Raw genomic sequence first — 22951 nt, forward strand, 5'->3', positions numbered from 1 at the left:
GGACTGCAAGGAGATCCAACCAGTCCATTCTGAAGATCAGCCCTGGGATTTCTTTGGAAGGAATGATGCTAAAGCTGAAGCTCCAGTACTTTGGCCACCTCATGCGAAGAGCTGACTCTTTGGAAAAGACTCTGATGCTGGGAGGGATTGGGGGCAGGAGGAGAAGGGGACGACCCAAGATGAGATGGCTGGATGGCATCACGGACTCGATGGACGTGAGTCTGAGTAAACTCCGGGAGATGGTGATGGACAGGGAGGCATGCTGCGATTCATGGGGTTGCAAAGAGTTGGACATGACTGAGCGACTGAACTGAACTGAACTGATAGAGCTTCTCCATTTTCAGCTGCAAATAATATAATCAATGTGATTTCAGTATGATCATTTGGTGATGTCTGTGTGTACAGTTATATCTTGTGTTGTTGGAAGAGGCCACAAAAATAAGCAGCCTTACTGGCAGGTATGAGTTACTTATAAGGCCTTCCAGGTGGTATAGTGGTAAAGAATCTGCTTTCCGATGCTCAAGGCACAGGTTTGATCCCTGGGTTGGGAAGATCCCCTGGAGAACTAAGTGGCAACCCAGTGCAGGATTCTTGCCTAGGAAATCTAATGGGCAGAGGAGCCTGGCATGCTACAGTCCATGAGGTCCCAAAAGGGTTGGACATGACCTAGTAACTAAATAACATCGTGCTCATGTTCAGTCATGTCCAACTCTTTGTATTCCTATGGACTGTAGCCCACCAGGCTTCTCTGTCCATAGGGTTTTCCAGGCAAGAATACTGAGTGAGCTGCCATTTCCTCCTCCAGGAGACCGTCCTGACCCTGGAATCAAACCTGTGTCTCCTGGTCTCCTGTGTCTCCTTCACTACAGATGGATTCTTTACTGCTGAATCATTGGGAAGCTCCAGCAACTAAACAACAGATGAATTACACATAGCCATGAAAATCTAACAGATCTTTGATTATATCCTTAAACACTTCAAGTTCATTACCATTTAATAAATTCCTTATTTTCTGGTTCTGGTTTCATATATATTAATCTTGTCCTCCAGATTGCAAGCATCTTCAGAATTTGGACATACCTTGTATTTCTGTTAAAGAATAACCTTGTATATTCCCCACGGGTAAAGAGTACTCTTTACAAAAATCTAGAGCAAGAATGAGTGAAAAAGTTAAAGATAAATAAAAGTGTATTCTGGGCTAAAATGTTATCTTCTTTGTATCTTGCTTTATTCTTATTTAAATGTAAAACATGTATCATCTGGAGCTTCCTTACCTCTTAAAATTTAGGTAAGACTGCCTGGAACCCTCATTCTATTTCTGTTGAAGGACAAATATGCTTCTTATGTTTTAAAAATTCTATGTATACTGACATTCTTATGGTCACCCTGCCCCTAAATTTCTGCTTCTTCCATTTGGGAATCTTCTTGCCACCTAAGAGGTCTGCCCTATATCTTTCTAGACATGAAACTTGACTAATGTATCAATTTCAGAATAGGAACTCTTATTCTAAAAAAGTAATATATCTTAGTAAAGATGTGGAGTGAAAGAAGAGTGAGAACTCTCCTTTTCAATTTGTAGTATCTATTTAGTTTTCCTACTACCAGACATCTTCAAAAGGCTCTGTAATTCAGTCAGTTACCATTTCTGTGTCTTGTCTCTCCCTACTCCTCACCCTTCCCTATTGCACATCTACTTTTCCTCTTTACACCTAACTCTCAGTCATCTTTTACATACATCATCTAAAAAAAATGTTCAATATCGCCTTGATTAGTGAAACACTTCAGTCTTACAAAGGTATTTTTTCAGTACACATCAGATATCTCCATATGAGAAAGCTGGCTGCAAATAAGATAACACAACTTTACTCTTATTTCATTAAAACATGTAATCTATAACTTCTCTATATAATCTGTACCTTAAAATGTGATTTAAAAGTCATAAAAGGCTTTATATATTATAAAATGAGTTCATTGTAATCAGTTTCTCAAAATTTACCTGAAAATACAAGTTTACTTCTGTACTAGTCACTGTAGATTCCCTTCATTTTATGTGAGAGAATATAAATCTACCCACACTCTAGTACCAATTCCTGGCCACCAAGAGCAAGAGAAAAGTATGACCCCCTCCCTTTAAAACTACACTTTCAAAAAGTCAGATACAACATTTTTCTGCTTCCATGCACTTTGATAGAATATTTTTAAAATTTACCCTAAGTTGACTTATTAATTGGTCAGTATTAAGTCAGCAAACAGGATGCAAGCAGAAGCTTGAAATGCTTGGAGATTTTAAATTGATTCTCTTGAGATGGGCTTGGAACCCTGAGGCCACTATGTAAACATGCTCAAGCTATCCTGTTGCAGGATTTGAGAACCTGTGGAGGAGAACATCCTCTCCTATCACCCCCAGTTAACATTCCACTTGACAACCACTAGCCATGTGAGCGAGACCTTCCTGGATCATCTAACTACCAGCTGACAAGCTAGCTGAACACATCAATAAAAGATCTCAGGCAAGATCAGTCAAGCCAGTACAGATCACTGCTGAGCCAAACCACAGAATTTCTATACTAAGTGATTTTTACTGTTTTAAGCCAACATTTTAGAAGCAAAATTTGCAAACAATACCATTGATTAGAACTTAAATTACATATCTATACCTAACTGCCAAGGAGGCTGAAAAATGTAGTTTATTGTCTATGATCACATGGCCAAATAATATTTAAATTTCCATTAATAATGTGGAACAAAAATAATGAGGTACAACTACTATCTCTAATAACAAATATATGTTCATACTTGAAGCAATAGGGGCTTTCTAGCTCTTTAAGGCTGAAAACACAATCTTGGTTGCATAAGCTTTGGTCTTGCATGCTTTCAGCCACATGAACAATGAGGGAAAAGGAGGCCCCCATGAGCTATAGGTAGAAACTCGGAAATAATTTTGATTAGCTTGGCTTGGGTTATATCTTTTCTTTTTTTAGTTTCTTAAGGTGGAGCTTTTTCTTTTATAATATAGAAAATTTAGAGCTTTTAGTATCTTGCTCTGTGTGTCTGTGTGTGCATGTGTTAGTCACTCAGTTTTGTCCAACTCTTTGCAACCCCATGGACTGTGGCCTGTCAGGCTCCTCTGTTCATGAAATTTTCCAGGCAAGAATACTGGAATGAGGTTGCCATGCCCTTCTCCAGCAGATCTTCCCAAACCAGGGATGGAACCTGGGTCTCCTGCATTGCAGACAGATTCTTTACCATCTGAGCCTCAAGGGTGGACCAATATTTTATTAATTACTACTATATCAGTATACCACAGTTTTGATAAGTTGTGTTTTTAATTTCACTCAATTCAAAATACTTATAATTTCCCTTCTATTTCCTATTTGACCCTTAGTTTATTTAGTTGTCAAATAATCAAGGCTATTTCAAAGATTTCCTTATTATTGATTTCCAATTTTATTTAATGATTTCAGTCAGATAACATACTTTAAATGACTTGCATTCTTTTAAATGTATTGAGACTTGTTTTACGGACCAGAATTTGACCCATTTTGAGAGATGCTTTGTGAAGATTAGAAAAATATGTATATTCTTCTGTTGTTGACTTGAGTGTTCTATAAATGTCAAGTACTTCATCAAGTTGGTTGATCGTGCTTAGCTTTTCTGTTAATTCATTCTATCAATTACTAAGAAAAGGGTATTGAAATTTTTACCTTTAATCATGGAGTTTTATATTTCTCCTTTCATTTCTGTCAATTTTTTACTTGTACAGTTGCACAAACTCAGTTGTTTGGTGCATAAATATGCCATCGTTGAGAATTCTAAGAGCTCTACATAGCAAGTATTTAGAATTTCAAATCCCCCCTTTTTTTTTAATTTTTGCTTTATTTTGCTTTACAATACTGTATTGGTTTTGCCATACATTGACATGAATCAGCCACGGGTGTACATGAGTTCCCAATCCTGATCCCCCCCTCACACCTCCTACCCCATATCATTTCTCTGGATCATCCCCATGCACCAGCCCCAAGCATCCTGTATCCTGTACCGAACATAGACTGGTGATTCGTTTCTTACATGATAGTATACATGTTTCAATGCCATTCTCCCAAATCATCCCACCCTCTCCCTCTCCCACCGAGTCCAAAAGTCCGTTCTAAACATCTGTGTCTCTTTTGCTGTCTCACATACAGAGTTATCATTACCATCGTTCTAAATTCCATATATATGTGTTAGTATACTGTATTGGTGTTTTTCTTTCTGGCTTACTTCACTCTGTATAATCGGCTCCAGTTTCATCCACCTCGTTAGAACTGATTCAAATGTATCCTTTTTAATGGCTGAGTAATACTCCATTGTGTATACCTACCACAGCTTTCTTATCCATTCATCTGCTGATGGACATCTAGGTTGTTTCCATGTCCTGGCTATTATAAACAGTGCTGCGATGAACATTGGGGTACACGTGTCTCTTTCAATTCTGGTTTCCTCGGTGTGTATGCCCAGCAGTGGGATTGCTGGGTCATAAGGCAGCTCTATTTGCAATTTTTTAGGGAATCTCCACACTGTTCTCCATAGTGCCTGTACTAGTTTGCATTCCCACCAACAGTGTAAGAGGGTTCCCTTTTCTCCACACCCTCTCCAACATTTATTGCTTGTAGACTTTTGGATCGCTGCCATTCTGACTGGTGTGAAATGGTACTTCATTGTGGTTTTGATTTGCATCTCTCTGATAATGAGTGATGTTGAGCATCTTTTCAAGTGTTTGTTAGCCATCCGTATGTCTTCTTTGGAGAAATGTCTATTTAGTTCTTTGGCCCATTTTTTGATTGGGTCATTTATTTTTCTGGAATTGAGCTGCATAAGTTGCTTGTATATTTTTGAGATTAGTTGTTTGTCAGTTGCTTCATTTGCTATTATTTTCTCCCATTCCGAAGGCTGACTTTTCACCTTGCTTATAGTTTCCTTTGTTGTGCAGAAGCTTTTAATTTTAATTAGATCCCATTGTTCATTTTTGCTTTTATTTCCAGTATTCTGGGAGGTGGATCATAGAGGATCCTGCTGTAATTTGTGTCGGAGAGTGTTTTGCTTATGTTCTCCTCTAGGAGTTTTATAGTTTCTGGTCTTACATTTAGATCTTTAATCCATTTTGAGTTTATTTTTGTGTATGGTGTTAGAAAGTGATCTAGTTTCATTCTTTTACAAGTGGTTGGCCAGTTTTTCCAGCACCACTTGTTAAAAAGATTGTCTTTACTCCATTGTAAATTCTTGCCTCCTTTGTCAAAGATAAGGTGTCCATAGGTGTGTGGATTTATCTCTAGGCTTTCTATTTTGTTCCATGGATCTATATTTCTGTCTTTGTGCCAGTACCATACTGTCTTGATGACTGTGGCTTTGTAGTAGAGCCTGAAGTCAGGCAAGTTGATTCCTCCAGTTCCATTCTTCTTTCTCAAGATTGCTTTGGCTATTCGAGGTTTTTTGTATTTCCATACAAATTGTGAAATTATTTGTTCTAGTTCTGTGAAAAATACTGCTGGTAGCTTGATAGGGATTGCATTGAATCTGTAGATTGCTTTGGGTAGTATACTCATTTTCACTATATTGATTCTTCCAATCCATGAACATGGTATATTTCTCCATGTATTAGTATCCTCTTTGATTTCTTTCATCAGTGTTTTATAATTTTCTATATATAGGTCTTTAGTTTCTTTAGGTAGATATATTCCTAAGTATTTTATTCTTTTCGTTGCAATGGTGAATGGAATTGTTTCCTTAATTTCTTTTTCTACTTGCTCATTATTAGTGTATAGGAATGCAAGGGATTTCTGTGTGTTGATTTTATATCCTGCAACTTTACTACATTCATTGATTAGCTCTAGTAATTTTCTGGTGGAGTCTTTAGGGTTATCTATGTAGAGGATCGTGTCATCTACAAACAGTGAGAGTTTTACTTCTTCTTTTCCAATTTGGATTCCTTTTATTTCTTTTTCTGCTCTGATTTTTGCTGTGGCCAAAACTTCTAGAACTATGTTGAATAGTAGTGGTGAAAGTGGGCACCCTTGCTTGTTCCTGACTTTAGGGGAAATGCTTTCAATTTTTCACCATTGAGGATCCCTTTTTAAACCTACACAGTCAGGCACACTCATATTCCATCATGACATCAGTCTTATTGCCAAAAAAAAACTAAATTAACCAGCTCAATTATATCAGACCATCAACAGTTGGGGAATGGATGAGATACAAGGCAGAAACTGAAGAATTAAGTGAAAGTGCATATACTAAGATTAACTTCAAGTGTATGTATGCCTTCACCCCCTGCCACAATTCTCTTCCTCCTACACCGATTCTAGAAAGCCATGAGCCAGACTTGTTTTCTATAAAAAGGAAACTGGAAGAGAAAAGCTATAGATATAAGAATCTCTAGACTGATTCCTGGGACTCTGACCCCCTCACTTGCAGCTTGTACACACAAGAGTAAAGTAAGTTTAGAAGTCTTTCATGAGTTTATTGTAGAATTAAGAAGCCTTTTACCAGTTTATTATACAGAGCAGGCAGTAAAATTTCCAACGTGAAAAACCAGGACCAAGAAAGAAAAAGGAGAATAAATAATGATTTATAAGAGAATAAAGGAATGCAGAGAACAGAAATATAAGAAACCAACCAATAATGAATGAAATACCACTGTAGCTATTATGTCCAGAAAGTTGTGATAAATGCTGTATTCATTCAAAAATCTAGAATAAATCTAGGAAACAACTTGTGAAGGAAATAACTATTGAATATTGAAAAACAGGCAAAATAAACACCTCAAGCAAAAGACTGTAACAAAAAGTTGAGGTAGAATAATAACAGAGAGAGAAAAACATGAAGTGAAAATATAGAATTTCCAGAAGGAGGAAAAACTTAGGGAGAAAATTATCAAAGCATTAATAAAAAATTAACATTTTCTTTACCTGAAGCCATAGTTTAAAAGGCTTACCATGTACTTGAAAAATTAATTGGGGGGGTGGGGGGTGGGAAATGACATCAAGGTAAAATCTCATGAATCAAAGACTAGGAATAAAAAAAAATTTTCTAGAGACCAACAAGTCATATACAACAGAAACACAGAATATCACTTTCTGCAATATTATTGTAAGCCAGAAAACTACATCATACCTTCTAAGTAATTGATAACATTTTCAAATTATTAAAACAATATGCTCTGAATTATGAATAAAATTATTTCAAATAATTGGAAGCAATACCTTCTAAATTTCCCACTTCATTTGGGAAATGCATGACTCTTCATTTCACAGGAGAAGAAACTAAATCTTAAATCAAGTTATTTATTGAAGAACAGAGAGCTTGCTATACATATCCATGCTCATAACCATGGTGCTAAGTTCATTCAGCTTGTGATAAACTACAAATCTAATAGCAGCAATGGGAAGAGTGCTAGAACCAAAGAAGGTCAAGGTAATGGCCATTACCTGAGTTGGCCCCACAGTGGAAGAATAGGCAAGCAATCCATTTACTAATTCATGAATTTCTCTGAATAGTACTGATGTTTTGTAACAGCTGCTATATACTACCCAGTACCATACTCAGGACTTCCCTATTCTGAATCATACTGCAAAAGTTTGCTATCCCAGGTTCTACAGTAGTGGTGGATACACACAGTCAATGTGTGACAATTGAAACAATGAATTTGGCAGGAAGATTAGTGACAATAAGAAACAGTAAGACTCTGCAACCATTATCCTAGTCCCAGCTTCTTAGTCATCCCCTACATTCAGTTCAGTCCACTTCAGTTGCTCAGTCGTGTCTGACTCTTTGCGACCCCATGAATTGCAGCACACCAGGCCTCCCTGTCCATCACCAACTCCTGGAGTTCACTCAGACTCACGTCCACCGAGTCCATGATGCCATCCAGCCATCACATCTTGGGTCGTCCCCTTCTCCTCCTGCCCCCAATCCCTCCCAGCATCAGAGTCTTTTCCAAAGAGTCAGCTCTTCGCATGAGGTGGCCAAAGTACTGGAGCTTCAGCTTTAGCATCATTCCTTCCAAAGAAATCCCAGGGTTGATCTCCTTCAGAATGGACTAGTTGGATCTCCTTGCAGTCCAAGGGACTCTCAAGAGTCTTCTCCAACACCACAGTTCAAAAGCATCAATTCTTTGGTGCTCTGCCTTCTTCACAGTCCAACTCTCACATCCATACATGACCACTGGAAAAACCATAGCCTTGACTAGACGGACATTAGTCGGCAAAGTAATGTCTCTGCTTTTGAATATACTATCTAGCTTGGTCATAACTTTTCTTCCAAGGAGTAAGAGTCTTTTAATTTCATGGCTGCAGTCACCATCTGCAGTGATTTTGGAGCCCCAAAAAATAAAGTCTGACACTGTTTCCACTGTTTCCCCATCTATTTCCCATGAAGTGATGGGACCAGATGCCATGATCTTCATTTTCTGAATGTGGAGCTTGAAGCCAACTTTTTCTCTCTCCTGTTTCACTTTCATCAAGAGGCTTTTTAGTTCCTCTTCACTTTCTGCCATAAGGGTGGTGTAGTCTGCATATCTGAGGTTATTGATATTTCTCCCAACAATCTTGATTCTAGCTTGTGTTTCTTCCAGTCCAGCGTTTCTGATGATGTATTCTGCATATAAGTTAAATAAGCAGGGTGACAATAAACAGCCTTGACATACTCCTTTTCCTATTTGGAACCAGTCTGTTGTTCCATGTCCAGTTGCAACTGTTGCTTCCTGGCCTGCATACAGATTTCTCAAGAGGCATGTCAGGTGGTCTGGTATTCCCATCTCTTTCAGAATTTTCCATAGTTTATTGTGATCCACACAGTCAAAGGCTTTGGCATAGTCAATAAACTAGAAATAGATGTTTTTCTGGAACTCTCTTGCTTTTTTGATGATCCAGTGGATGTTGGCAATTTGATCTCTGGTTCCTCTGCCTTTTCTAAAACCAGCTTGAACATCAGGGAGTTCACAGTTCATGTATTGCTGAAGTCTGGCTTGGAGAATTTTGAGCATTACTTTACCAGCATGTGAGATGAGTGCAATTGTGCGGTAGTTTGAGCCTTCTTTGGCATTGCCTTTCTTTGGAATTGGAATGAAAACTGACCTCTTCCAGTCCTGTGGCCACTGCTGACTTTTCCAAATTTGCTCACCTATTGAGTGCAGCACTTTCACAGCATCATCTTTCAGGATTTGAAACAGCTCAACTGGAATTCCATCACCTCCACTAGCTTTGTTCGTAGTGATGCTTTCTAAGGCCCACTTTACTTCACATTCCTCTACATTAAGAGATGGAATTCTATCAGTGTGATTTGAGGCACAAATAATCCATACATGATTTCTTTTGTGTGTGTGAAAATAGCACTTAGAAAAAATATAAAGTATGAGTTAAAAATTAATAATTTAGGTGAGCACAGTCAATATTTATCAGAGGTTCTATGTAATTAGACATTATATTTTAATAAACTCAAAGCAATACTTTTAAAATAGAAGAAATATCTGTCTTCTTCTTAATATTTGGCTTGTGGTAGAGAAAAATCTAGTAAATTCTAGAAAATCTAGAAAATTCTATAGATTACCTCTTTTTACCGAACTCACTAAAAGCCAGGGAGGTAATGTGGATGTTGCCAAACAAAGCAAGAATTTGAAAAGCACATTCAAAAGTTTAGGAACAGAAAGTCTGCACTGGAAATTAAGTTAGATTTTCAGGGTTTTGTCTGAAAAGAAAAGAAATTAAAATGAGGGCAAAAAAAAAAAAACCTTTTTAATTAATGAGCACAATTTTTAGGAATATTCATGTCTTTTATAGCAATGACTACAGATTTTTTTAATAGAAATTCTTTAACTCCTGTTTTTCCTCATTCAAGAACTCGTTCATTCATGCTGTTATCAACAAATGTTTGATCCCATACAACCATACGGTATGTACCTTGTGAGTTTCATGAGTTCATATCATACAAGCAGTACCTCTCAGTTTCTACCACTCCTTCCCTCAGAATTGCCAACATTACTCAGAAATTGTACGCAAAGTGATACACCAATTGACCACCAAGTACTATCATTTCTAAGCAATGCTTATAATACACTGCCTTTCACTGCTGAGATAAATTGCCAACAAAGGTCTGTTTAGTCAAAGCTATGGTTTTTCCAGTAGTCATGTATGGATGTGAGAGTGGGACCAAAAAGAAGGCTGAGCAACCAAGGAAATGATGCTTTCATACCATGGTGATGGAGAAGACTTTTGAGAGTCCCTTGGACAGCAAGGAGATCTAACCAGTTCATCCTAAAGGAAATTAACGCTGAATATTCGTTGAAAGGACTGGTGCTGAAGCTGAATTTTCAATACTCTGGCCATCTGATGTGAAGAGCCAACTCGTGGGAAAAGATCCTAATGCTGGGAAAGACTGAAGGGAGGAGAAGGGGACAACAGAGGATGAGACAGTTGGGTGGCATCACTGACTCAATAGACAGGAGTTTGGGCAAACTCTGGGAGATGGTGAAGGATAGGGAAGCCTGTGTGCTGCAGTCTAGGGGGCCACAAGAGTCAGACAAGACTTTAGGACTGAACAATAACAATCTCTCCATTTGGTACACCACTGTGTCACTTCCTTGCTCAGAGATACTCAGTAGCTCCCTATTGCCTACTAACAAAATCCAAACTCCACTATGTGACCTCGATATGCCTCTTTAGTGTCATGTAACATTATTACTGCAGTCATGAAATTAAAAGACACTTACCCCTTGGAAGAAAAGTTATGACCAACCTAGATAGCATATTCAAAAGCAGAGACATTACTTTGACAACAAAGGTCCGTCTAGTCAAGGCTATGGTTTTTCCAATAGTCATGTATGGATGTGAGAGTTGGACTGTGAAGAAGGCTGAGCACTGAAGAATTGATGCTTTAGAACTGTGGTGTTGGAGAAGGCTCTTGAGAGTCCCTTGGACTGCAAGGAGATCCAACCAGTCCATTCTGAAGGAGATCAACCCTGGGATTTCTTTGGAAGGAATGATGCTAAAGCTGAAACTCCAGTACTTTGGCCACCTCATGTGAAGAGTTGACTCACTGGAAAAGACTTTGATGCTGGGAGGGATTGGGGGCAGGAGGAGAAGGGGACAACAGAGGATGTGATGGCTGGATGGCATCACTGACTCAATGGACGTGAATCTGAGTGAACTCCAGGAGTTGGTGATGGACAGGGAGGCCTGGTGTGCTGCAATTCATGGGGTCGCAAAGAGTCGGACACGACTGAACAACTGAACTGAACTGAACTGAACATTATTACCCTACCTTAGTGATGGCCTCAGAGTTTCCACTAGAAGGGCTAGATGGCAGCAATCTGGATGGAACTGTTGCTTGGGGACTGTTTTGTAGCTACATTTGCATTGAAAACACAATTCTCCTTTAAGTTATTAACCATTTTTAATGGCTTTGTGGAGGACAATGGTTGGAAGAGAAAATGATCATATGGAGGTGAGGGAACTGACGTCTGTCAAGCAATGTCTTCTGTCTCCACTGCCCATACAGTATTACATTTCCTGTAAATAACAACAGCGTTGCCTCTTTTATGACATTCATGATTTTTTTTCATCTTGCACTACTTTCAACCTCTATTACAATTTTGAACAGAAATAATAAGAACATGCGTGGATCCTTGTTTTGTTCCGGATATTAAAGGGGAAATGTTTATTGTTAAGTATGATGTTAAGTTTCTTTGCAGATGCCTTTTCCAGATAAAGTTTTCTTCTATTTCTAGTATGTAGAGCATATTTATCATAAACAGGTTTTACATTTTTTCAGATGTTTTTCAATATTTATCAAGATTATCATATGAGATTCATGTTGTTTATTGCATTAATTGATTCTTAAATGTTAAACTCATCTTGCATTCTTGAAACAAATGCAGATCAGTCAAGATGCATCCTATTTATTATACATTTCAGAATTGAACTTGTTAAAATATTGTTAAGATATTTTAGATCTATGTTCATATGGAATATCTGACCTGTTTGAATGGACTTGTTTTTAAATGTTTTGTCATGCTGTGGGATTAAGATTAAGTAGCCCTCACAAAATGGTTTGGAAAGTATACATTTTTCCTCAGTTTCTTAAAAGAACTTATGTAGGACTTATATGATTTATTTCTTTACATTATCAGATAACTCACCAATGAAGCCATCTGGGCCTGAAATTTTCCTTGATGAAAGAAAACTGAAGTTTGATTACAAATTCAATGTCTTTAATTTATAGAAATATATTGAGGCTTTCTCTGTTTTCTTAGGTATGTATTAATATTCTATTTCTTGTGTTAGTTTTATGATAATTTATTTACTTCATTTAGGATGTCAAATTTATGAGGAGGGAGTTTTTCATAATATTCATTAGGATCTTTCCCTTGTGGCTCAGCCAGTAAGGAGTCTGCCTAGAATGCAGGAGACCCAGGTTCAATCCCTGGGTTGGGAAGATCCCCTGGAGAAGGAAATGGCAAACCGCTCCAGTATTCTTGCCTGGAAAATCCCATGGACAGAGGAGCCTGACAGGCTACAGTTCATGGTGATGCAAAGAGTTGGATATGACTGAGCGACTTCACTTCAGTTCTTCTTCATTAGGATCCTATATAGGTGTTTGTAGAATATGCTGCTAAGTCCCATTTCTTTATTTCTGATGTTGGCACTTGTGTTTTCCCCTTCTTCTACTGATAAGTTTGTCAGTGTTATTAAGCTTTGTGGAAAAATCACAACTCTTGAGTTTATTTTCACTATTGCTTGTCCAATTTCTGTTACCTAATTTTGTCATTTTCCCCTTTTGCTTCTTTGCGTTTAGTTTGAAAGTGGAAGGAAGGACAGTCACTGATGGTGAAGTAGGTTGAGAAAAGAGAAGGGGAAGCTGCCACATAGGAAGAGACAACAAACAAGCGTAGGCTTGCATTTCTTCCACATATTCTATATATTGAGTTTAAGTTAGGCAATAAAAGTTCAAGGAGGCTTCAGAACAATGAGCAGCAATGGTTATATGGCCATATAGTTTGTGAATCTCTCCAAATCTCAACATGAAAACACAACTCAAAAGCAAAACCAAAAGAAGCTGTGAATCATATTTGTAACAGCACTAAGTGACCAACTATCCCCAGAAACTCCCAAAGAGAAACAAGTGGGAACAAACCAATAGTCACAAGACCTGTAAGACATCATTATCTATGTGGGAAAAAGCAGATAGAAGTCACAGGGGATTTGACTTTTGAGAGATCTGAAAACTAGTACCCTAAGTGTAAAATGCCACTTTGAGTCACCCAAACTATAAGTGGAAAGGGTATTACTGATCCAAAAAAGGGATGGTGAGAGACCTATAGTGGGAACTGAAGGGACTAGAGTAGTCCAGCTTCCAGGAACTCTCAAAGCTGACAGAACAGGGCACATGTCTAAGGGCCAGGGCACACTCCCATGGTAAGACCACAGGCTGAGGAGACACTATGGAAAACAGATGGGCAGAATAGATAGTTAAAAGAAGAATACATTTGAAGATGGAAATTCTGAAGTTTGGGGTGCATTTATCATTGGTAATGAAACAAATTCAACCTTTCCAAAGTTTATTCTAATAATAATAAACAATACATTTCACAAATGTTAAATTTACAAGTTTGAGTGATTTGTTCATTTACTATTACAAGTTACTTGCTACACTCACCCCTATCTCTCTCTCTATCTGAGCATGTGCTTATCTTAGGGCCTTTCTGATGAGGCTCCTCTCTCTGAAATGTTCTTCCCACATGGCTGATTGCTTTCACTCTTTCTAGTGTATGTTCTGGAGAAGGCCATGGCAACCCACTCCAGTACTCTCACCTGGAAAATCCCATGGTTAGAGGAGCCTGGTAGGCTGCAGTCCGTGGGGTCGCTAAGAGTCGGACACAACTGAGCGACTTCACTTTCACTTTTCACTTTCATGCACTGGAGAAGGAAATGGCAACCCACTCCAGTGTTCTTGCCTGGAGAATCCCAGGGACAGGGGAGCCTGGTGGGCTGCCGTCTCTGGGGTCGCACAGAGTTGGACACGACTGAAGCAACTTAGCAGCAGTAGCAGCAACATCTTAAATAGCACAGTGGCTAATATATAGGGGCAACTCATAAACATTTGTTTATTAACAGAATGAATTATTTAAAAATAATTGTTATAGCACTGAAACGTGCTCAGAAGCTATTTCAAATACTATAGGAATTATAGAAATTATACTTCCTACTCAGTTTTGGTAGATTTAATAATATCTGGTATAGGATCTTAGAAAATGTTACTCCAAATCTTCCTTCATTAAAATGTAAAAATATGTATATTCATAGTTTTTAAAATATTTGTCTCAATTAAGGATACATGCCATCTTTATATACTGAAAACTTTTGAATATACAAATCTACATCCAACATATGTTTAATATATTCCAAAGTCCTTTGCCAATGACCAAATAAATCAGACCTATGAAAGAAAAGTCTCTGGAAGGTAAAGCCTAGGAATCTTCATTTTAGAAAATTCTAGTGGCAATTCTTATGAACACTAAGAGTTAAGAACTAGTTCTTTAAGTACTTGCTACCTATTTTGTCACTGCATTATCAATTCCTAGGGACTCACTCTTACTCTTTTTCTCTTCTAAGTCAGTCTTGTAGCTCATCAAATCATTGATAAGTCCATCAGTGAGCACCAAAGAAGCACAGTCTTTTTGAACTGATTTAATATTACAGCATTTATATTATTCAGCATCTGAATGTAAATTCTGGAAATAAACTGGCTTTAGCATATTTTTTTAAAAGCTGTTACAAAATATCTAACCATTTGCAGCTGCTGATGCTTCTAAGAAAAAATGTCTATATCTCTATTTGTCTATGTATCTATGTATATTTGTATCTATCTTTGTACAATATACGTATCTATCTTTTTACAATATATTCTCTTTGCTAGGAACTTGCTTAACCCTAAAATGTGGACTATAACATTTTTCTAATAGAGACACAATGACTTCTTTCCTTAAGCTTCTGCCTCTATAGAGAAGAAAAGTCCACCTTAATGTAACAGGCTACCTTTGTGAAGGTACTCATTCCACTTCAAAAATAAATAAATGAATCTGCAGTGGTTTCGGCCACAAATAAATGCCATGAATTGGAGAATGCCAGGTGAATAATGTACATCATATACTTGTTTCCATTTAAGTGTTTTGTGATACTGCTGTTTATCATCTTGCTCAGCTGTCGAAAATATTCATTTGAGAAGAAAAGCTTCTACGCTGGTGTAAGATGTAGATGTCTTTTCTTTTCCATTCTACAAGGCCTGTCATTTTTCAGGCTGGTATATTTTTATAACTCCCTTCCCCTCCAAAAGGCATTTCTGAGAAACTGCTCTCCAAACTTCCCCGCCATAATCTCTCAGGAGAGTGCAAAAAGGTAAAATTCTGAAGCATGCTCAAAGTGTTAGTAGGAACGGAATACATTTTTCTTCTCTTTTAAATGTTCAAGACAGTGTGTAAAGAGGTTCCCCACATACTGTTGTTCCCAGCAATGGTTACATACTTGAATGGTTTTTTAAGAGAAAGTACTATAATTATAGTCCTTCTAGTTCTCAAAGGGGTATAATTTCATATTGCATCATCCTTTCCCCTTCAGGTTAGGTCTATTTCGCTCAGAGATTATAAGCTATAACTGGTAAAAGATGCATACAATATGTCACACCATGTAAAATTAGAGCACTTCATAAATGTCATCTGAATGGCACAACTATACAGGGTGGTCTTATTGTAATTTGCTGCAAAATTATTATAGTGGTTATTAAGAGGATGGTGTTTTGACTTCATCAAAATGAAAGATCTCACAGTAGCATAAAAAAAATATTTCCAAAATGAAAAAAATGCATTCTCTGTGTGTGGCTATTTTTTTTTATATATAGAAATAGGCTTTCAGGAAAGTTAACTCATTTGACTTAATAATCTTTTTGTTTTATTTCAGTAAAAGTAATCAAAGCTTCTGTGCAGTTACACAATAGAATGTTTGCCTACTATAGTGCATTTATTGAACCAGTGAAAAATGTGAATTCCAAATATATTAAGAAAGGAAGGTGCTTATATGAGGTGATTAAAAAATAAATTAGACTTTTTAAAAGTACTTCTATAAAATATTCAAATTAGTTTATGTGTAAGATAATAACCTCAATCCTTGGTATACATGAAGCACAAAAGGGCTACATTAACCATTCAATATCACTCAAATTTCCATTTGAGAATTGTATTGGTTCTAAGAAATTATTTTGCCACTGAATTATATATACATTGTTATTTCCTAAATATTTAGGATTTGTTAATAGTTTAATTAAATTAGTAGGATTTGGAATAATAAGCCCAAAACAAATGGACATTTTCTCTCTACTTTTGGATAGTGTACATAAATATCATTTAGCAGCCTGCTGTGGATTTATGTGCCAGGCTTTGTAAGACCCAGTGTCTCTAAACTCGAGTTGGACTTTGGAAACAAATATTACAATTCTGAATTTCTTCTCTACCCCACTATTTCTTATGTGATCTTACAGGTGTTACCTAATTTCTCTGAGGTTCATTATCCTTAACAACACAATGGACAAGTCAATAACTACCTCACCAACTTTAGTAAGAACTGAATTATCAGATAATAAAAGACTGTATGATATAAACTGTAGCAAGATATTTTTGATCCACGTCCTAGAGTAATGAAAACGAAAATAAAAATAAACAAATGGAACCTAAGTAAAATCTTGTGTACAGCAAAGGAAACCATAAACAGAAAGACAGCTCTCAGAATAGGAGAAAATATTTGCTACCAAAGCAAACGACAAGAGACTAATCTCTAAAATATATGAACTCACGCAGCTCAATATCAAAAAAACACACAATCCTATCAAAACATGGGCAGAAGATTTAAATAGACATTTCTCCAAAGACAACATACAGATGGCTAAAAAGCACATAAAAAGATGCTCAACATCACTATTAGATAAATACAAATCAAAACCATTTTGAGGTATCATCTCACACCAGTCAAAATGGCCATCATCAAAAAAAAAAAAAATCTACAAACAATAAATGCTGAAGACAGTATGGAGAAAAGAGAATCCTCCTACATTGTTGGTGGGAATGTAAATTGCTACAGCCACTATGGAGAACAGCATGGGATTCCTTAAAAACCTAAAAATAGAGCTGCCACATAACCCTGCAATCCCACTCCTGGGCATATATCCAGAGGAAAACATGGCCTGAAGAGATATATGCACCCCAATGTTCATTGTAGCACTGTTTACAATAGACAAGACATGGGAACAACCTCAATTTATCAACAGAGGAACGGATAAAGAACACACACACACACGCAATGGAATATTACTCAGCCATTAAAAAAATGGAATAAGGCCATTTGTAGCAACATGGATGGACCTAGAGTGTGTTATACTGATTGAAACAACTCAGAGTTAAGGAGAAATGTCATAAGACATACCTCACCTGTGGAATCTAAAGTAAATGATGCAAATGAACTGACTTACAAAACAGAGAGAGACTCACAGACTCAGAAAATGAACTCATGGTTGCTCAGGGAAGGGACAGTTAAGGACATTGGGAAGGTCATGTACACACTGCTATATTTAAAATGGGTAACCAACCAAAACCTATTGTATAGCACACAGAACTCTGCTCAATGTTATGTGCCAGTCTGGATGGATGGAAGGTACTGGAGGAGGGTCGATATTTGTATATATATAGCTGAGGAGTCCCTTCACTGCTCACTTGAAACTATCACAACATTGTTAATTAGCTACACCTCAATACAAAATGCTTTTGGTGTTAAAAAAATTAAAATTAAATTTAAAAACAGAACTGAATTGATTAAACATACTTGGCATAATCCTTTGTATACGGCAAGTGCAAAATAAACAGAGCCTATGAGACTCTTACAGACTAGTTTCTGTCCTCATGCATTTTTAACAGTATGTCATCCATCTGCCAATCTGTCTTACACATTTCACAATGCGGCACTCCCACGGATGGCACCAAAATTGTGTGTGCGTAGATCAAGGTACAGACTGGTTCTGCAGCCCACCAGGAGCTGAAACACTCCCCAGTTCTGCAGAAGACTGAGGGGCTAGTCCCTTGCCATGGATTTGCCCTTGATCATGGGAGCACACCTGCTTTTGGAAATGCTAATCACATTGGTCTGGTGTGCCAAGAAGAAATGAGACTGGCTATGTTTTTTTTTTTTCTGAATAAATCAATATCATCAAAAACACATGGCAAAGGTCAGTACAATGTATTGACTAATATTTAAAATATATTATATTTCTATATAGATACTACATCTATATATAAATACAGTTTTTACTTTTTAAAAATTAATTTATTTAAATTGTAGGCTAATTACTTTATAATACTCTGGTGGGTTTTGCCATGCATTGCCACAAATCAGTCACAGGTGTACATGCATCCCCCCATCCTTAACCCCCTCCCACCTCCCTCCCCATATCATCCCTCAGGGATGTCCCAGTGCACCAGCTTTGAGTGCCCTGTTTCATCCATTGAACTTGAACTGGTCATCTATTTCACATATGGTAATATATATATATTTCAATGCTATTCTCTCAAATCATTCCACCTTTGCCTTCTCCCACAGGGTCCAAAAGTCAGTTCTTTTCATCTGTGTCTCTTTTGCTGTCTTGCATATAGGGTTGTTGTTACCATTTTTCTAAATTCCATATATATGCATTAATATACTGTATTGGTGTTTTTCTTTCTGACTTATTTCACTCTGGATAATAAGCTCCAGTTTCATCCACCTCGTTAGAACTGATTCAAATGCGTTCTTTTCAATGGCTGAGTAATACTCCATTGTGTATATGTACCACAGCTTTCTTATCCATTCATCTGCTGATGGACATCTAGGTCGCTTCCATGGCCTAGCTATTGTGCTGCAATGAACATTGGGGTACAAGTGTCTCTTTCAATTCTGGTTTCCTCAGTGTATATGCCCAGCAGTAGGATTGCTGGGTCATATGGCAGTTCTATTTCCAATTTTTTAAGGAACCTCCGCACTGTTCTCCATAGTGGCTGTACTAGTTTGCATTCCTGCCAACAGGGTAAGAGGGCTCCCTTTTCTCCATTCCCACTCCAGTATTTATTGTTTGTAGACTTTTTGCTAGCAGCCATTCTGACCGATGTGAGAGGGTACCTCACTGTGGTTTTGATTTGCATTTCTCTGATAATGAGTGATGTTGAGCATCTTTTCATATGTTTGTAAGCCATCTGTATGTCTTCTTTGGAGAAATGTCTGTTTAGTTTTTTGTCCCATTTTTTGATTGGTTCATGTATTTTTCTGGTATTGAGCTGCATGAACTACTTGTATATTTTGGAGATTAATTGTCAGTTGCTGTGTTTGCTATTGTTTTCTACCATTATGAACATTGTCTTTTCACCTCACTTATAGTTTCCTTAGTTGTACAAAACCTTTTAAGTTTAATTAGGTCCCATTTGTTTATTTTTGCTTTTATTTCCATTACTCTGAGAGGTGGGTCATAGAGGATCTTGCTGTGATTTATGTTGGAGAGTGTTCTGCCTATGTTTTCCTCTAGGAGTTTTATAGTTTCTGGTCTTACATTTAGCTCTTTAATCCCTTTTGAGTTTATTTTTGTGTATGGTGTTAGACAGTGTTCTAGTTTCATTCTTTTACATGTGGTTGACCAGTTTTCCCAGCACCACTTGTTAAAGAGACTGTTTTTCTCCAGTGTATATTCTTGCCTCCTTTGTCAAAGATAAGGTGTCAATAGGTGCATGGATTTATCTCTGGGCTTTCTATTTTGTTCCATTGATCTACATTTCTGTCTTTGTGCCACCACCATGGCACCTGGTCCCATCCCTTCATGGGAAATAGATGGGGAAACAGTGGAAACAGTGTCAGACTTTATTTTGGGGGGCTCCAAAATCACTGCAGATGGTGATTGCAGCCATGAAATTAAAAGACACTTACTCCTTGGAAGGAAAGTTATGACCAACCTAGATAGCATATTCAAAAGCAAGACATTACTTTGCAAACAAAGGTTCGTCTAGTCAAGGCTATGGTTCTTCCAGTGGTCATCTATGGATGTGAGAGTTGGACTGTGAAGAAGGCTGAGTGCTGAAGAATTGATGCTTTTGAACTGTGGTGTTGGAGAAGACTCTTGAGAGTCCCTTGGACTAAAAGGAGATCCAACCAGTCCATTCTAAATGAGATCAGTCCTGGGTGTTCTGTGGAAGGAATGATGCTACAGCTGAAACTCCAGTACTTTGGCCACCTCATGTGAAGAGTTGACTCATTGGAAAAGACTCTGATGCTGGGAGGGATTGGGGGCAGGAGGAGAAGGGGACGACCGAGGATGAGATGGCTGGATGCCATCACTGACTCGATGGACATGAGTTTGAGTGAATTCTGGGAGTTGGTGATGGACAGGGAGGCCTGGAGTGCTGCAATTCATGGGGTCGCAAAGAGTCAGACACGACTGACCGACTGAACTGACTGATACTGTCTTGATGACTGTAGCTTTGTAGTATAGTCTAAAGTCAGAAGGTTGATTCCTCCAGTTCCATTCTTCTTTCTTAAGATTGCTTTGGCTACTCGAGGTTTTTTGTGTCTCCATACAAATTGTAAAATTATTTGTTCTAGTTCTGTGAAAAATACCATTGGAAGTTTGTTAGGGAGTGCATTGAGTGTATAAATTGTTTTGGGTAGTATATCATTTTCACTATATTGACCCTTCCAATCCTGGAACATGGTATATTTCTCCATCTATTTCTGCCATCTTTGATTTCTTTCATCAGTGTGTTATAGTTTTTAATATATAGGTCTTTTGATTCTTTAGGTATATTTATTTCTAAGTATTTTATTCTTTTCATTGTAATGGTGAACGGGATTGTTTCCTTAATTTCTGTTTTTTCATTGTTAGTGTATAGGAATGCAAGGGATTTCTGTGTAATTTTCTAGTAACTTTCTGGTGGTGTCTTTAGATTTTCTATGTAAAGTATCATGTAACCTGCAAACAGTGAGAGTTTTACTACTTTACAATCTGGATTCCTTTTATTTCTTTTTCTTCTCTGATTGCTGTCGCTTAAACTTTCAAAATTATGTTGAATAGTAGAGGTGAGAGTGGACACCCTTGTCTTGTACCCGACTTTAGGGGAAATGCTTTCAATTTTTCGCCAATGAGGATAATGTTTGCTGTGGGTTTATCATATATGGCCTTTATTATGTTAAGGTATGTTCCATCTATGCCTGTTTTCTGGAGGGTTTTTATCATAAATGGGTGTTGAATTTTGTCAAAGGCTTTGTCTGCATCTACTGAGAGAATCATATGGTTTTTATCTTTCAGTTTGTTAATGTGGTGTATCACATTGATTGATTTGTGAATATTAAAACATCCTTGCATCACCAGGATAAAGCACACTTGGTCAGGATGTATGATTTTTTAATATGTTATTGAATTCTGTTTGCTAGCATTTTGTTGATGATTTTTGCATCTATGGCATCTATGTTCATCAGTGATATTAGCCTGTAGTTTTCTTTTTTTGTGGCATCTTTGTCTGATTTTGGTATTAGGGTGATGGTGGCCTCATAGAATGAGTTTGGGAGTTTACCTTCCTCTGAAATTTTCTGGAAGAGTTTGAGTAGGATAGGTGTTGGCTCCTCTCTAAATTTTTGGTAGGATTCACCTGTGAAGCTAACTGGTCCTGGGCTTTTGTTTGTTAGAAGATTTTTGAATACAGTTTCTATTTCCATGCTTGTGATGGGTTTGTTAAGATTTTCTATTTCTTCCTGGTTCAGTTTTGGAAGGTTATACTTTTCTCAGAATTCATCCATTTCTTCCAAATTGTCCATTTTATTGGCTTATAGTTGCTGATAGTAGTTTCTTATGATTCTTTGTATTTCTGTATTGTCTGTTGTGATTTCTCCATTTTCGTTTCTAATTTTGTTGATTTGATTCTTCCCCTCTCCCTTTTTTTCTTTATCAGTCTGACTAATGGTTTTTATTTTATTTATCTTCTCAGAATCGGCTTTTAGTTTTGTTAATGTTTGCTATAGTCTCCTTTGTTGTTGTTGTTTCATTTATTTATGGTCTGACTTTTATGATTTATTTCCTTCTACTAACTTTGGGGTTCTTCATTTCTTCTTTTTCTAGTTGCTTTAGGTATACAGTTAGGTTGTTTATTTAATTTTTTTCTTGTTTCTTGAGGTAAGCTTCTACTGCTATGAACCTTCCTCTTAGCACTGCTTTTACTGAATCCCATAGGTTTGGGGTTGTTGTGTTTTCATTTTTGTTTCTATTCATATTTTGATTTCATTTTTTATTTCCCCATGATCTGTTGGTTATTCAGAAGCATGTTGTTTAGCCTCCATATGTTTGTATTTTTAACAGTTCTTTTCCTGTAGTTGACATCTAATCTTACCCCATTGTAATCAGAAAAGATGCTTGAAATTATTTCAGTTTTTTTATACTTACCAAGGCTAGATTTATGGCCCAGGATGTGATGTATCCTGGAGAATATTCCATGTACACTTAAGAAAAAGGTGAAATTCTTTTTTGGGGGGTGAAAGATCCTATAGATACCAATTAGATCTAACTGGTCCATTGTATCATTTAAAGCTTGTGTTTCTTTGGTAATTTTCTGTTTCGTTGATCTATCCATATGTGTAAGTGGGGTATTAAAGTCTCTCACTATTGTTATGTTACTGTCAATTTCCCCATTCACATTTGTTAGCATTTGCTTTATGTATTGAAGTGCTCCTATGTTGGGTGCATATATAATTGTTATATCTTTCTCTTGGATTGATCATTTGATTGTTATGTAGTGTCCTTTTTTGTCTCTTTTCATGCCCTTATTTCAAAGTCTATTTTATCTGATATGAGTATTGCTACTTCTGCTTTTTTTTTT

At 37.2% G+C, this 22951-nt stretch overlaps 1 protein-coding gene across 1 annotated transcript in view; it reads right to left on the reverse strand.

Annotated features, from left to right (window-relative positions):
• Positions 1 to 22951, reverse strand: part of USH2A (usherin) — a 930744-nt gene that overhangs the window by 742365 nt on the left and 165428 nt on the right. The window lies entirely within an intron of this gene.

This window comes from Budorcas taxicolor, chromosome 16, assembly GCF_023091745.1.
Source record: "Budorcas taxicolor isolate Tak-1 chromosome 16, Takin1.1, whole genome shotgun sequence".
Classification (NCBI taxonomy): Eukaryota; Metazoa; Chordata; class Mammalia; order Artiodactyla; family Bovidae; genus Budorcas; species Budorcas taxicolor.